Source organism: Engystomops pustulosus, chromosome 1, assembly GCF_040894005.1.
Source record: "Engystomops pustulosus chromosome 1, aEngPut4.maternal, whole genome shotgun sequence".
Taxonomy (NCBI): domain Eukaryota; kingdom Metazoa; phylum Chordata; class Amphibia; order Anura; family Leptodactylidae; genus Engystomops; species Engystomops pustulosus.
The window spans coordinates 130,460,361-130,476,439 of NC_092411.1; the positions used below are offsets into that span (position 1 = coordinate 130,460,361).

The 16,079-nt window shown below is 37.4% G+C and overlaps 1 long non-coding RNA gene across 2 annotated transcripts in view; it reads right to left on the bottom strand.

Moving 5' to 3' along the window:
* The window catches only part of LOC140087150 (uncharacterized), a 113,552-nt gene that overhangs the window by 8,833 nt on the left and 88,640 nt on the right, over positions 1-16,079 (bottom strand). Inside the window, exon 2 of one of the 2 annotated variants that reach the window (XR_011849992.1) lies at positions 9,812-9,862. The exons of the other annotated variant lie outside the window; for it this stretch is intronic. This is a non-coding gene — a long non-coding RNA (uncharacterized lncRNA). The remainder of the gene's footprint in view (positions 1-9,811; positions 9,863-16,079) is intronic. 2 annotated transcript variants of the gene reach the window in all.

Below are 16,079 nucleotides of genomic sequence, written 5' to 3' on the forward strand. Positions count from 1 at the left end.
TGAGAGCTATGTGACCAGTACCCTCTGCCCTACTACAGTCCATATAATTTAGGATGCCAATCTTTAATCTCTAGACATGAAGTATTACGATTAATGGGGTCATAAATGTACCATGACGTAACTCCAAGAAAATTATCAATGGCAAATGTTAATTGATGTTGTAGGATTTTCAAGCTCCCTTATTAATGCAGCAGAAATTGAGACTAGTCAGAGCAGGAGACCACATACTTAGCGAAAATGTTACGTAAATTAATCTTATGACTTTTTCATGATGTCTTAAAGTGCACAGAAACTATTAAGATACATTAGATTTAGGCACACAAGTAACTGGTACACTGGAAAAAGCAGTGTAATAGGGACATTTATTGTGTTCAACATCTATTTCAAATCTCTTGAAAGTACATCAAATATTCAGGTTTTTAGTAGCTGTTAAGTGACACTTAAAGACCTTAAATAACCTCTTGAGAAGTTTGGACATTTTTCTGCAAAGATCATATGCATACAGTGCATGGAAAAGAAGTCTGCACTGCCTGGTGGCTTGGAAAAAGTGTGAATAAACAGCTGGATTTGTGATGTAGATGCTACTCTGTAGTCTATATTGTGATTGAATGGAATAGAAACTTAAAGTAGCTCTATATGACTTTTAGCTTAATTTTGTGTTATAACACTAGAAGACAAATATAAATAAATTACAAATCAGACCCATTAATATCTTCTGAAACACAAAAGTATTTGTTTATTCGCATTAGACTGTATACTCCTAGTTCTTTCATTTATCTTCAACCAAATATGGACCCATTACTTTTACATTTTCTTTAAACATTTTGAGCATGTTACATAATATATATTTAGAGTGGACCTATTACCCGAATATTGGGGGACATTTACTTACCCAGTCCTGTCGCGATCCCCGTTATGTGTTGACTGACGATCATGGACTCCGGCGCGATTCACTAAGATCATGCGCCCGATATCCTGCATGTGTCGCTTCCCCGCTCAGTTTCACCAAAGTTCACCTTCTTCCTGGTGCATGTTAGTGTATGTCTTGCGACAATTTAAATGTTAAATCCCGCACTCAGCCTGAATCCATCGGAATGTCCGATGCCCCCCCACCCCCCATCCGATTTCTGTTGCATGAAATCCGATCGCATGCGACACAATCCCCTTCTTAATGACTGTCCCAGCGGTGCAATCCCCGAAAATATCAGAAAACCCAGCGTCTGTGGGACCCTTAGTAAATAAGCCCCTTTATCTCTAGGAGCTGCTTACTAAAGTAAGGAGCTCCCTAGCCCTACCCCAGTAATAGCAGTGTTAGAACATAGCGGTCAGGACGCCTGACCAAGCTTACAGCAGTCAGGCGTATTCATTTGGGAGCGGTCCAAGGAGTCGGTAACTGCCACATGAAGCCATGCAGTCACCGCTGGCCTTGGTGTGGGAGGGGCGGTCTGGGGGAGAAACCAAGGAGAGGGGAGAGCCTCCCTGAGGTCGGTCCTCAGGGCTATGTACTGCAGTGTTCGCTAGCTTTATCGGTATGTTCCGATAAAGCTAGCGATTTAACACTGCTATGACTGGGGTAGTGCTAGGGAGCTTAAGCAGCTCTTAAAGACAATATTCGGGTGACAGGTCCTCTTTAAGGCTCCATGCACATGACCACATACCCGTCAATATCCCCATAGACAGGTATGGTCCCTAGCTATCAAAGTCAAAAACAGAAACTATACGGGCACAGTTAGTATACGGATCGATTAAGCATATCACAGCAGGAGAAGTGGAGGGGTAGAAAGGCATCCACATTCACAAAGGTTGTGCTTAAACTTCGTAGCATCACAGAGTAAGTCCACTAAGAAGAGAAAACCAAGTGGCACTCACCAATCCAAGTGAAACAAACTTATTTATTCATATAATCTGTACACAGGGTGGCACACAGAGCCGCTTAGCTGACGGGCGCTTTCTCAAGGCAGTGAACACTGCCACTTTGTTTTCTTTTATTAATGGTCCCTGGCTATGGTTCCATGCCGCATAAAAGATAGAGCTTTTAGAACAGTTGTGAAGCACTATTTCCTAAGGAGAGGGGAGGGGTGAGGAGCACTCATCCCTCTTCCTCTCCACCGCACCTCCCATATGCTTGCATGGCTACGGCCGGGTGAGTATATGTCAGTGTGCATGGAGCCTTAATAACATGAGGCAATGTTATTATATAAATATAAATAAATATAAATGAATTTTGTATGGTTTTTTTGTATGGCGTTTTGTCTTGTTTCTAACTGGACAGAATATTTCTAAAGAACTTGGAGGGAATCTGCCAGCAGAAATTAACCTTATCAACCACTAAGAGGCCTATTCAAGGAACCTGATCTGGAATGTTTTAATCTGCTTAGCAAGGAACGTTAATGGTTTCTGAAGTTAATTACTACTGATAGGTTCCTTTTTAAAGGAAATAACATTAACCCTTTAAGGGTTAATTCTTGGGAACAAGTTTTTTTCCCATCATTATACTCCAAGTAGTAACATTCAATATCATTATATAAACTAGTAACTGAAAAAAAATTAAAATCACTTTACTGGACTACTATTGATAGTATAACCAAGTGAGGAAAGTTATCGTTGGATGAAGTCAAACAACGTTTGGCACCTTTGAAGAGGTATCCTAGTCCATGACAAATCCACAGTTCTTCAGAATTTTTGGTTTTAGCCTGATAAATTGCTTTTTTGCTGTCGCCGCACAAGTTCTCTGTGGGAATTGAGGTCATGAGATTTGGCTGGCCACTCTATTATTGTTGTCGTTCAATGACTGGTGTCTTGGGGTCATCATCATATTGAATCTCCCATTTCTCTGACTGCTCTTATGAAATTAATAGACCCAACACATTAAAAGCATCCAAACATCATGATTTGGGGCTTACCATGTTTTACTGTCCTCACAGTGCATACTGGTGTAATCCCAAAAGTAAAAAAATGACTTTTATCAACCCTTAAAATATTGCACCATCTTTGAGCCACTGGATGGAGGGGATTTATCACAAAGCAGGATTCTTGCACCATTTTTTTAGTCTTAGTAACTTATTGTATGTGAGATTTATCATAGTGATGTAAACTGCTTGATAAATGTGACATATAAAGTGTTAATGTCTGCAAAGTATTTCAAACTGGGGGAGGGACTGAATTTGTTTTTTGAAATGTCAAACTTCATGTATCTGTGACTTGATGAATTTTGAGTAAGAAGGCATAAAAAGTGGAGTAGGTTAGCAAATGTTGCAAAAAAAGGTGCAAATTTGTGCAAAAATTGGCAGTTGATACAATTTTGAGACATTTGTATGCCCGAAAATTGCCATAACTACAATGAAAAATTCCCCCAGAGAGTTTCTTGGAAAATTTTAACCTATTCATGACAAGTCTTTTATTCAATAACAGGGCTCTGTGGTAAGTTACTGCTGGTAATATAGCAGCATTTACTGTTAACTCCAAATGTTTCTGGAGGTATTATTTTCATTATTTTGGCTATTTTTTTTATCTATTTTAGCATTTTTTTTCCAAGTGTCTTGCAGGTTCTTTAAACTAAGAAGCCTTTAATTTGGGACCTAGCACCAGAGATAAGGGATAGAAACATCCATGGGGAGGTGTAGCACCAGAGACTAAGGCCGACATTTATTAAAACCCCTGCACCAGTTTTTTGTGTGACTTTGCACATTCTTTTCAGTGCAAACTGCTAGCACATGTATTCATAAAGTGTCTGCAAAACAAAATTCTGTACTGAAAGGGGGCTTCCAGTGCACAGTCGGACCGTGTATCACTTTTATGAAGCAGTGTCCAACAGAATTTTGTGACGCACGCTCTATGTTAAAGGTGCACCAAAAAAAACTTGGTGCACACTGTGAGAGCAGTGCAGGGAGCGCCAGATTAATAGAAAACCGACAACAAATTACTGAATCAGGCACAACCTGCACCCTTAGTGCAGTTTGCACTGTTTTTAATAAATGTGGGCCTAAGTGTATTGTACAATTCTACGGTCTGTGTGAAGGTCCGATATCACTTATGTCAGAGAATGTCAGAGACATTCATTAATATGACTGATAGATGAGATGATCAATGTGAATTCTGGCATTTACATATTTTAAGTACTTTAATACAAAGATTTTGATCAGATAAACAGATAATACCCCAGTAGTCGATAATGGTGAATATGAATTGATGACACCAAAAACCATTATAATTTGGTTTTATATGTATTTTTGGGTCTTTCCAATAAACTGGTACACTGCATAATCCAGCATCATTAGATTTCATTGATTAAAGGCATTTTACTATATTTCTATGCTTTAAATGGAAACAAAGTAAAAGGAAGCTTACCAAGCAGTACTGTTTATAATAAGTAGCTCCATGTGCAACATATGGTAATACTTTTGGAGTTTGCACATATAATTTCACCTATGCTAATCCAGTATTATTTGAATAAGGTTTTCAGTGTAACATGTAAAACTTGCAATGTTTATCTTGTCGTAGGCATATCCCATAACATGTTATGCTCAAATGTTTTGTGACCAATTGTGCAAGTGGTGTATCAGGTGTAAGTAACAGCCGGGTCTATAGGAAGTGGAGGAATTTATTATCTCTTGGGGAAAGACATTTTACTTGACACGTTAAGTTGGTTCATGATCCAGACTTCACTCGGTCTGAAAAAAAATGTTAAACATGATTTATATTTCAGTCATCTGCTGCGTACTGGATGCAATGATATTTCATATTTATATTTCAAGTCTTTTTAAATGCCTAACATAACATGATTGGAAATTCTTAGTCTCCACTCACATTAGTGATTTCTAATGTGTGTTCCTCTCTTTTAAGTTTCATTTTATTGATGGAAAAATAATGCAATATTCTTGCCATCAGAAATACCAAACCTTCAAACATACCGGACTGACCCTACACTTACTTAAAATGATAAGACAGGGGTTGTTGAAACTCGCCACAGCTACTACAACTGAATTACTAACAGGAGACACAATGTAAAATAGTGTAGCATTTTCTATAAAGCCTACAAAAGAATTTCAGATATATTTACTGGGGTATCATGAGTATTTCTCATTGCAGGCAAGTACATTGTCCAGACCAGTATTTGCCAGTCTTGTATTTCCTCCCCAAGAGTTCATGCTTATCAGTTTGTTTGAGGCCACTAAGCCACCATCATACCATAATTTGAACCAAGGTCAAATATTAACACTCATAGGAGTCTATTTCAGATTTTCGGTACATGTACATTGCACAAGGTAAAGCTAGTATCAATTACCTTTAGTTCACTGCACAAGCTTTGCACAACGGTTACATGCATGGCAAAGAAAGGTCTACTAACCTTATTGTCATCAGGTGATATGTAATGTACACAAGCAGATGGCCTGAAGCAGACTGCGGTAGGTGCCATCCTGGCAACTTTTACCTTTGTTAGCATTGAATTAAGCAGTGGAGAGTGGTATTGAGCTAAACACAACAGGGACCTCAGTAGCATGTTGGTAGGATTCCTTTTAAATAATGAGATAAATATTGAACCAAAGGATGGCATATGACCAAGGTAAGTCACATAATTATTTCTCATTATATAAGCATCTATTTTACTTTCTTGTAAGAAGGCGCCTAAACTTTTTTTGTAAAGTACTTTGCTGTCCCTGCTGTGACTGTGCTACACTAAAATCATCTTCCGATTTCTGAAGACCTGAGATGTTATGGTTTTTAAATGGCCAACTGCTGGTCTACACTAAGAGCTTGGAGTATTGCATGGTTTTTACATTTAGAAATCCTATCAGGACCCATTTTAGAAGAGATAATACATAGAGAGGACAGAAATATGATACCATACAACACTAATGGTAAAATCTATTTTACTTCTGCTTGGGAATACTGAACTATTACAAAGTAGCCATGCAACTGAAAGGCGACTCTTTAATAAGTAGGCAGAACATATTCTCTGGTTCATTTCATTCACATCTTCAGGAGAATAAAAACATTTAGGGTGAATATACGTATGAATATTCCCATGTTCTTCTTTAAATATGGTACACATAGACGAATACAAAGTTTTTTTGTGACTGAAAGTAGACATTATCAGTACTTTGTCATGATAAAGGTTAAACTACTGGTCCGCAGCCATGTAAATCTGTATTTCTCAAGTGTCACTAGTGCTTCCTGCACACCCATGGTCTTTGTCTTCAGCCCTGATTAATAGAGGCAGCTAAATTTATACTGACATTTCCTGAGTCTTTGTTACAAACTCTTTTGTATTGTGTCCAGTTTCTTAAAAAGAAGATGGTTATAGCGAATATCCTTTTCACGTACCGCAGACATAAGGCTGGGGGCAGGGTGCATTCAGCATGTAACAAATATGAAGTCACCAGTATACCAGACCTAATACTGCCACGTTTACAACAATAGATAATTAACATAAATCTCATGCATTATTATAAAACGTCCATCGAAACATGAGAAACTATGAATAAGAAAGAAGCTTTAATGCTACTCCATAAATGTTACTCTTAATACCTCACTTACCACCCATGGTAAGTCGCTTGAATTGTGCATGGTCTTGTATCACTTTCTCTCCCCAGGTATGTAACACATTTTTATCAATAAAGAAACGTGTTTTCATTCAAATTTGTTTATAGCCGATGTTGGGAGTAGTTGCCATTGAACTTATAAGTGATGTTTACACAATAAAGATTTTTAACCCCTTACTTTACAATTTAACTCAGTTTTATTGCTGTTTTAGATCCTATCACTCAGTGATGGTCAGTGTAATATACCAGAGTGTTGGCAGGGACTCTCTAAGCAGACACATTATGATCCAACTAGTTCTATGTGCTGACAATGTGGTTATATTATCAAGGTACAGGGTTATATACACTTTCATTTAGTTTCTGAACATTCTACTAGTATCTGACACTTGGGAACAAGAGAGATGAGACAGATCAGAGATGATGAGATTCATGACGTGCATATAACCAAGCCGGATTAAGCTTGGTGGGGGCCCACATTGAATATAGAACAACAATCGCTATATACCGCCCCCCAGCAATCGCTATATAGAGCTCCCCCAGCAATCACTGTATACAGCTCCCCCAGCAATCACTATATACAGTTCCCCCAGCAAACATTATATACAGCTCCCCCAGCAAACACTGTTTACTGCCACCCAATAATCAATATATACAGCTCCCCCAGCAATCGCTGTATACAGCTCCCCCAGCAATCACTATATACAGCTCTCCCAGCAATCACTATATACAGCTCCCCCAGCAATCACTGTATACAGCTCCCACAGCAATCACTATATACAACTGCCACAGCAATCACTGTATACAGCTCCCCCAGCAATCACTGTATACAGCTCCCCCAGCAATCACTATATACAGCTCCCCCAGCAATCACTATATACAGCTCCCCCAGCAATCACTATATACAGCTCCCCCAGCAAACACTGTATACAGCTCCTCCAGCAATCACTATATACAGCTCCCCCAGCAATCACTGTATACAGCTCCCCCAGCAATCACTATATACAGCTCCCCCAGCAGTCACTATATACAGCTCCCCCAGCAGTCACTATATACAGCTCCCCCAGCAATCACTATATACAGCTCTCCCAGCAACCACTGTATACAGCTCTTATAATAACTATATACAACCCCTATTATAACTATATACAGACCCCTATGATAACTACATACAGTCCCCTATAATAACGATATACACCCTTATAATAACTATATAGAGTCCCTTATAACTAAACACAGACCCCTATAATAACTACATAGAGACCCCTATAATTATATACAGTCCCCTATAATTATATACAGTCCCCCTATAATAACTACATATAGTCTCTCTGTAATAACTAGATACAGACCCCCCTATAATAATTGTATACAGTCCCTCTGTAATAACTAGATACAGTCCCCCTATAAGAACTATATAGTCCCCTATAATAACTGTATACACCCCCTCTCACAACTATATACACCTCCCTCTATAATAACTATATGCAGATTGCTATTATTGCTATATACACCCCCAACACACATAATAAATATATACAATCCCCCAATAATAACTATATACAGATTCCTATTATTGCTATATACACCCCCCCCCATAATAAATATATACAATCCCACAAAAATAACTATATACAGACCTAGATAAAATACTAGGTTCCCACGATGCGCGCCGTCCTCATCCTTCCTCGCGGTGTCGGGTGGATGTAAACAAAGATGGCGGTGCCCTGCCACACGCGGTGACGTCACACGCTGCGACATCACCGAGTGGCAGGGGGCGCTGCCATCTTTATTTACCTTCAATCGTCTCCCCCCCTATGACCTGGCCGTGCATATAACATTCTCAGCACCTCAGCTACACACACATACTGTAGAGCTCTAATATATGCCTCCCTCCCTCTGCCCAGGATAAAGGTGGCTGCAAACCCTAAAGTCAGAAGATACAGGGTCAAGTATAGGGGCAACCAAAATGGTGTGCACCAGAACTTATAGAGACAAGTTGGAATTGTATCTGTGAAATGCTGTATTTTTGTTAATAACAGTGAATTAGAGAATGTCTCATTTTGTTATCCTGAGTACATTTAAGAAACATGTCTTTGTGGCAATACCCCTTAAATGCTTTTGTCTATCTTTACCACATAGAACTGGAAAAGCCATATGTATTGAATAGAGGCATCTCAAGACATCTGTCCCCCAAGGTTGTTTCCCCTGTAACTGGGACTCTTATAGATACCTCAATTACAGTGTAACACTTGTAAAAAATATATATTTAAAAAAGTGAATATGTCCCTCAGGGTTGTTTTATGACCTAAGGTGGACATATAAAGTAAAATCACACACATACATATTACGTATAATGACAATGATATGTGTGTGAAGAAACACAGAAACATTTATTGATACTAAGCTATGGTGATGATGAGAGGAAATTAGTTGAATTATCTTTTGGGGAGGCATTTCCTGTCCTCCATGACAGGCTCAAACATCGAAATCAGTACTTTATCCATGCTGGATACAGCATCTTCTGTTCCAGCAAAGGCTATGGCTATATATGTGTTACAGTCTTGAATCTTTATGCATTAAGAAGAAAAAAGATGATGCCTATAGACTACAAATTTAAATTTTATTGAGCTAAAAACTATTAAAAACACAGATCTGGGTAACAAAGGACCCAATATGTAAGGAAATGCAAGGGGTCATCGCCTAAGATGCGTATTGCCTAACACGTAGGCTTCATCAGGAGTCAAACTCCTGGGTCCTTTGTTACTCTGATCTGTTTTTTTTTAATTGTTTTTAAAAGATTTTTTGCTCAATAAAATTTAAATTTATAGTCTATACGCATCATCTTTTTTCTTCTTAATGCATACTCATTTTTGATGCGATTTTCCTTTACATAACGCCCTGCATTCACAGTCTTGCATCTTTATCCTTAACGTGAATGCAAAGTTCCGCAGTGAGGTAGGGGCTTGAGCATGGGAAGGGGTTTCAAAACTGGACAGTAAAAAGAACATGGGGGAAATCAGCACTGACCAGCTGTCTTACAATTCATCTTACAATAAAGGGTCTTCTCACAAAAATAGGTTTTTACAAATGTCACCAAAGCAGTTACATGACTGAATAATAATAATAACATAATTAAACAATTTCATATACAATACATTACATTGATAAGACAATCAATTACACTGATAAGACAATAAAAAAAATCAAACCTGGTAAATAGTCATTTTGAGTTAATTGGAAAATCAAAACTTAAATGTATTATACATTACCAAAAAATCCTCTTGTTCACTTTTTATTTTGAAGTTTCATCCCAAATAAAACTAAAATGAAAAAGTAAGCCTTTAAAAATTGTTCATTTTTAACCAGCTCTTAAGGGGGAGCACTAATTATGCCCCTCAAACAACAAAGTCCTCAAATTTGCTAAAAATGCTTGTTTATTGAAGCCTTTTCAGGCCTTGTCATTACGGAGTTAAACAAAATGTAACACAACATACAATGTTTATGTGATGAAATGTTCAATTATATTGCTAGCTTTCATTACCCAAATATGATTCAGTAGCAGATTAGTAGAATTTAATAGAAAAATCTGGAAGAAATTAAGGCTTCTCTTGATAGTACAGATTCTCATCTAGTAGGCTAAATATGCTATGTTTATTTACACTGTAATCTGCTCTCTTTTATTAAATTAGCTCATCAGCATATTTATAGCATATGGCTCTGCTTCACATACTCCACCAAAGTGTCCAATTTAACTTGGTAAAGTGATTTCTTGACTGGCATGGCATAAATACAGTCAACAGGTTATATATCATGTAAATAAACTAAGGTGTCTTCATATTAAGTTACATTCTTTCTTTTAAGTTCCTTATTCATATTTTGTATGTCTGCAAATCAGAGTGATGAAAAGTGATACAAACTATATTTATAATTCTAATAATATAGAACAATGTATAACGCACCAAAAATAACATGCCATTTAATAATGTGTTTATTCTATGGCAGTTTTAATTTATGATAGGGGCATCAAACCTAATAAAATTTTAGGGGATGGCCAAACCGAATCCTTATACTGGTTCCACACTGACTGCACCTGCAACTTTCATTAATTGGGCTGCAGTGAGCATGGACAGCTACTTCACTATAGATGGAGCTCTCTGCTTGTGGTTCTGTCTTTAGTATAGGGGAATCATGGACACCACTGCAATCAGCTGATCAATGGGATGCTGGCTGTCACAGCCCCTTTGATCCAATAAATAGGTCACTAATAGTTGGAGCACAGAAATGCCATTAAACCATTTCTACTAAAAGTATTACTAATCTATTTCCTTTGTTTTGTTATAACAATTGCCTTTCTTTCGGTTGTATATTTTTTTTCTCCAACATGAGTGTATGTAATACATCTAGTGTCATGTGATGAGGTGCTTAAGATGGTATTATATTTGATTATACAGGATTTTCAATAAAATGTAGAACTTGAAAGAAAAACTAAAAACATAAAATACATACTAATGTAGAACTGTGGCAACATTTCAATTTAATTCAAAAATATAAAAAAGTATCTAGTAGTTTAATAGAAGTAAAATAAATAAAATGCATTTTAGTTTCTTTAGCATCCATTTGTTCAATTTAAATTCTGAAAATCACATATTTAAAAGACTATGTGATTCCATTGGGAAAATAATGTAAATCAATACACTGAAATGTAACTTAATGCGGACCCATTCCTTGTGATGCTGTTGCCCTTTGGCATTGGAAGCAAATGTCACATACAAAAAGTTATGCTACTGCCCCACTAGGCAAAAATTCCACATTCTTCAAATAAAAATATAAACAAATCCAATAGAAACTTTCAAACATTAGGTGAATTTGATTTTAATGCAGGAACTTAAAGGAATGACAAAAACCTATGAGGGACATAAAGTACTGCATTAAATCCTGATTGAAGGGTGTTATGATTTCAGCAAATACACTTCATGTATTTCCTTGTATTATGAAATTGTATGCACGTTTACAGTGGTAAGTATGAATTTATCATTCAATTGAGACCTTCTGTCTCAACAGTATTTAAAAATCTGTCCTGTCATGTAGGGATCACAAATGTGTAATAGCAATTATTGTTTCTCTGCATTTACTTCATGGAGACTGTTGAGACCTATAACATTGCCTTGCTGTACCCATTGCCATTTTATTACAGCACCTCTCTTTTTGAATATGGGTGCTGTGCTTCTGTTTTTCCTAGCTTGCTTGTGTACTGCAAATGAGACCTGGACTTCTCTCAGAGGTATCAACTAAATGGTTCCCTGCAGTAAATGGTCCAGACACCATTATGGGGACAGTATAAAAATAAGGGGACTACTGATATCCCTAGTAAGTTTCATGCACACAAACATGAGCATTTACTGGGCCCCAAGCAACAGGCTCTGTGCCGTTGCATGTGGCCCATCTGATATCGGCAGGTGAGTGATGTTCAACCCACCAATGTCCATAGGCAATGACGGTGTGGGCCAAAAAAATGGTCAGGAATAGGACCTTCCCTATATTTTGCAGTGTGGACAGTTGGCACATTCCCAGTGAGGAGAGGCATGGTGCATGCCCTGTGCCTCACTGGAAATATGCCCAATAGAAGGCTATGGGGCCATGAGTTAGTGGCAGTTTTAGCACATGGTCATGTGTATGAGGTTTTAGGAGTAGACCCAAGTAAATACATTTGGTAACACTTTTGGTCCATAAAAAGCTCAAAAGTTTATTACTCTGGGAAAGTCTGCAAAAACCATTTGTAATCACATGAGCTTTATTTAGAGCCGCAAGATCAGCCAGTATCCTTCAAGAACTGTATATGAGTATACCTAGAAAAATTGATGCAGTTTGATGACAAAGTGTGTTTACAGCAAATATCAATTTCATCTAAATATCTATTTTAATCAGCCGCATTGTATCTTGTTAATTGATTAAAAAAAACTATTACAAGTATGTCCTTTACACCATTGCTCCACAACCGTCTAGATGTTATAGTTTTTCTGTTGTGTAAATGGGTCTCAACATTCTAGTGATTTCCTTGTAGATGGTTTGTTAGTCAATATTGTGGGCATTGCAGAATTGACTCCCTCCCTCTTTTCTCTAGGAATGTCTTCTTATGATGTCTATTAACCTTTTAGATTTCTTTTCCCTTTTGCAAAGCTACACCATGTTCTACTGTTCATCTACTCCATGTTCATCTACTCAAGCATTCTTAATGGCTTGAAATAACATTTATGATTTGTGGAGAATCTGGTAGAAATTAAAGCCAGGAAGATTTGACACAAAGTGACAAATGAGGTTCATTCCTGTGATATTGAGTCATCCGCTCTCCAAATCTCAAACTGGCTTCTCAGTGGTATTGATGACTAAATCAAAGTGTGTAATGCAATAATATTAATGGAAATGAAACTTGGGTTTACACTCAGCCCATCTGGTAAGGCAGCTGCATAGATTACACAACTATTGCAGATATTACACGGGAACTGCTTCCCCGCAGAATATATAAAAAACACATTTTCTTGATTTCATCTGACCCTTTTTTTGACTGGAGTTCCTGTAAACCGGGGGAAGCACCTACATCATCATTATAGACAGGTTATTCTATGATTGTGCCTCTAGTATTTAAATACAAAACACATACATTTCCATGATTTGTTTCATTTTTAAAAATTCTAATCTGAACAGAGATAAGATACATGGAAAAAGTACTGGAAAGCTGGAAATGTATTCAATATTTTCTGTTCTCATTTTTTGCACCAACATTTTCCACAGAGGTGTACAAAGAGACATCACTTGCAATCAATATATCTGAAAGCTCCAACTGGTCATAGAGGCAACAATTTCTGATAAAAAATTTTTAACGTTACTTATAAGTTAAAGGGGTTGGCCATTTTACCTCATTTTTTGTAATATGCGTGTAAGTGTGGGGCAGAATATTAAGTAATTTACCAATATACATCTATTAAAAGTTCTGCTTCACTTTCTTGATATTTAAAATGAAACATTCTGTCTTTTACCTAATCAGCAAGACATTCCTGACCATAAAATAGCTGCAGATGAAGGGTCATGTGATCTCTATCTGTCCATGAACAATCGCCCTGCCAGGAGCTGATGATAGTATTCATGAAGAGAAAATAAAGGTCCTGGTGCAGTGGAAGTGTTCATGGACAGTTAGCGATCACATGACCCTCCATGTGCGGCCATTTTATGGACAGAAATGTCTGGCTGATGAGGTAAAAGACAGGAGGCCTAACTTTACATATCAATGTGATGTCATGTCATGTTATGTGATGTCACACAGGTGCATGGCGTGTTATTACAGACAGTTCTGATTACCCTCCATGATCAAATGAGCTGTGCACGTATGTTACATCACATGACCATGGAGAGATTTCTGTCTACTGGAAGAAAGAAATGCAGCTTACTATAGAATGACAGCAAGCAGTGAGCTTGAATACTTGAGGACGTGATACAGAAATTATATTGTAAAATTGTGTAACTTTTCTTCATACAATTACATTTATTTTCCTAAAAAGGACTACCCCTTTAAGGAACAGCTTTTCAAATCTAAGAGTATGTATGCGACTGTGCAAAAGAAATATAAAGAGTTTGATACTGTAGGTAGATATAGTGCAGTGATGGCTAACCTATGGCACTGGTGCCAGAGGTGGCACTCAGAGCCCTTTCTGTGGGCACTCAGGGCATCACCAGAGATGACTCCAGGTATCTTCCTGCAGTCCCAGACAGCCCAGGACTTGCTGTGGACAGAGCCATTTTAAAGTGACAACTCAACCTGGGACTATTTTCTGCTTTATTGGAGTACTCAGGTGCTGGTATCAATGAAAACTGTGACAAAGAAGTAAGTATAAATCACAAATGAAATTTTTGTGTTGGCACTTTGCCATAAATAAGCGGGTCTTTGTTGTAGTTTGGGCACTAGGTCTCTAAAAGGTTCGCCATCACTGATATAGTGTATTGAACTGTATGTTAAAGGGGCATCGCTTCCTTGAATATTTATTGCTTATTCACAAGATATATGTTTGCAGCTTCCTCTTCCAGTGTCCCAATCTATCTTCAGAATTAGAATGTCCTGGAAACAAGAGACTCAAAAATCCTCTGAAGTGCTCTAATAGTGGTCGGAGACCATGCTGATTGCACAGCTACCATTCCAATCACTGAAGCCATTTGTGCAGAATTGAAGGAATCTGTCCTAAAGACACATGCACATCGCAGATATTCCCAGAAATGCTCAGGATGAGAATACCAACTTTAACATTGTGTTAAATATTAGACTTACAACAAAGAATATTGCAGTTAGGCAGTAGTAAATGAGTTGTTGAGGGTGGATCACTTAATAAATTAACCTTTTAAAACCATTTTATGATAGTGTGGCTTAGAAGAAACTTTGTAGTTCAGGTTAAGTAGCATTCCATAAAGTAATTCCAACACTTTTATCAATCTTGTCCTCTTATTCTGTCTCTTGGTTTAAGACCAGACAGTTCGTCCTATTTTGAAACCCATAAATATGATGTATGCAATCTATATCAATACCTACATCTTTTATTTATGTTGTAAATCACATTACAGGCAGTCCCCTGGTTACATACAAGATAGGGTCCATAGGTTTGTTCTTAAGTTGAATTTGTATGTAAGTCGAAACTGTATATTTTATAATTGAAGTTCTAGACAAATTCTTTTCTTTTGTCCCAGTGACAATTGGAGTTTCAAAATTTTTGCTGTAATTGGACCAAGTATTATCAATAAAGCTTCATTACAGACACCTTACATCTGATCATTGCAGTCTGGGACTATACTAAAGCATCCAGAGAGCTTCACCATAGGTCACAGTGGGCAGAGGGGTCCGTCAGTAACTATGGGTTGTCTTTAAGTCGGGTGTCCTTAAGTAGGGGACCGCCTGTATACATAACAATGTAGTGTTCATGCAAAATAAAATAGCATATGTAGCGATAATGCTAAAATCTCTTAACTGTAAATCCTATGTATTGCCTTAGTCTGCAAGCAAAATTGTACCATCTAATGTAGGGCCTGAGTAGGGTGCTCTATATACTAATCCACTGTAGCTTATGTTTTGGTTTTAGTTTTATCTGAGTGAAGGAAAATAAATGATTCTTAGCTTCTCATAGAAGATGTATAGTAAACAAGACACACACTTGCATCAGTTCCAAAAGCAATCTTTTTTCTTCAAACCTCCATTCACCACTGTTAATAAATATGGGTGTAGTGCGGAGGTGCTGGGTTTAAACAGGCTGATTGTCAGTGTAAAAACTGAAAGCTAGGATACCCTGCAGCAGAGATATATTGCGGTGTATTATAAATACATGATTGTATGTACAAATCCCCTAGTGGGACATTGAAAAAGGTTTTTAAAATATTATAAATATTATTACAAAGATTATCCTTAGAATTATATATTGTAGAAAAAAATAAATAAAAAGGAAACCCACAAAATGCCAGGGTGATTGGTAAAGGTTATATGGAGTGAGTGCTTTTCACCACTCC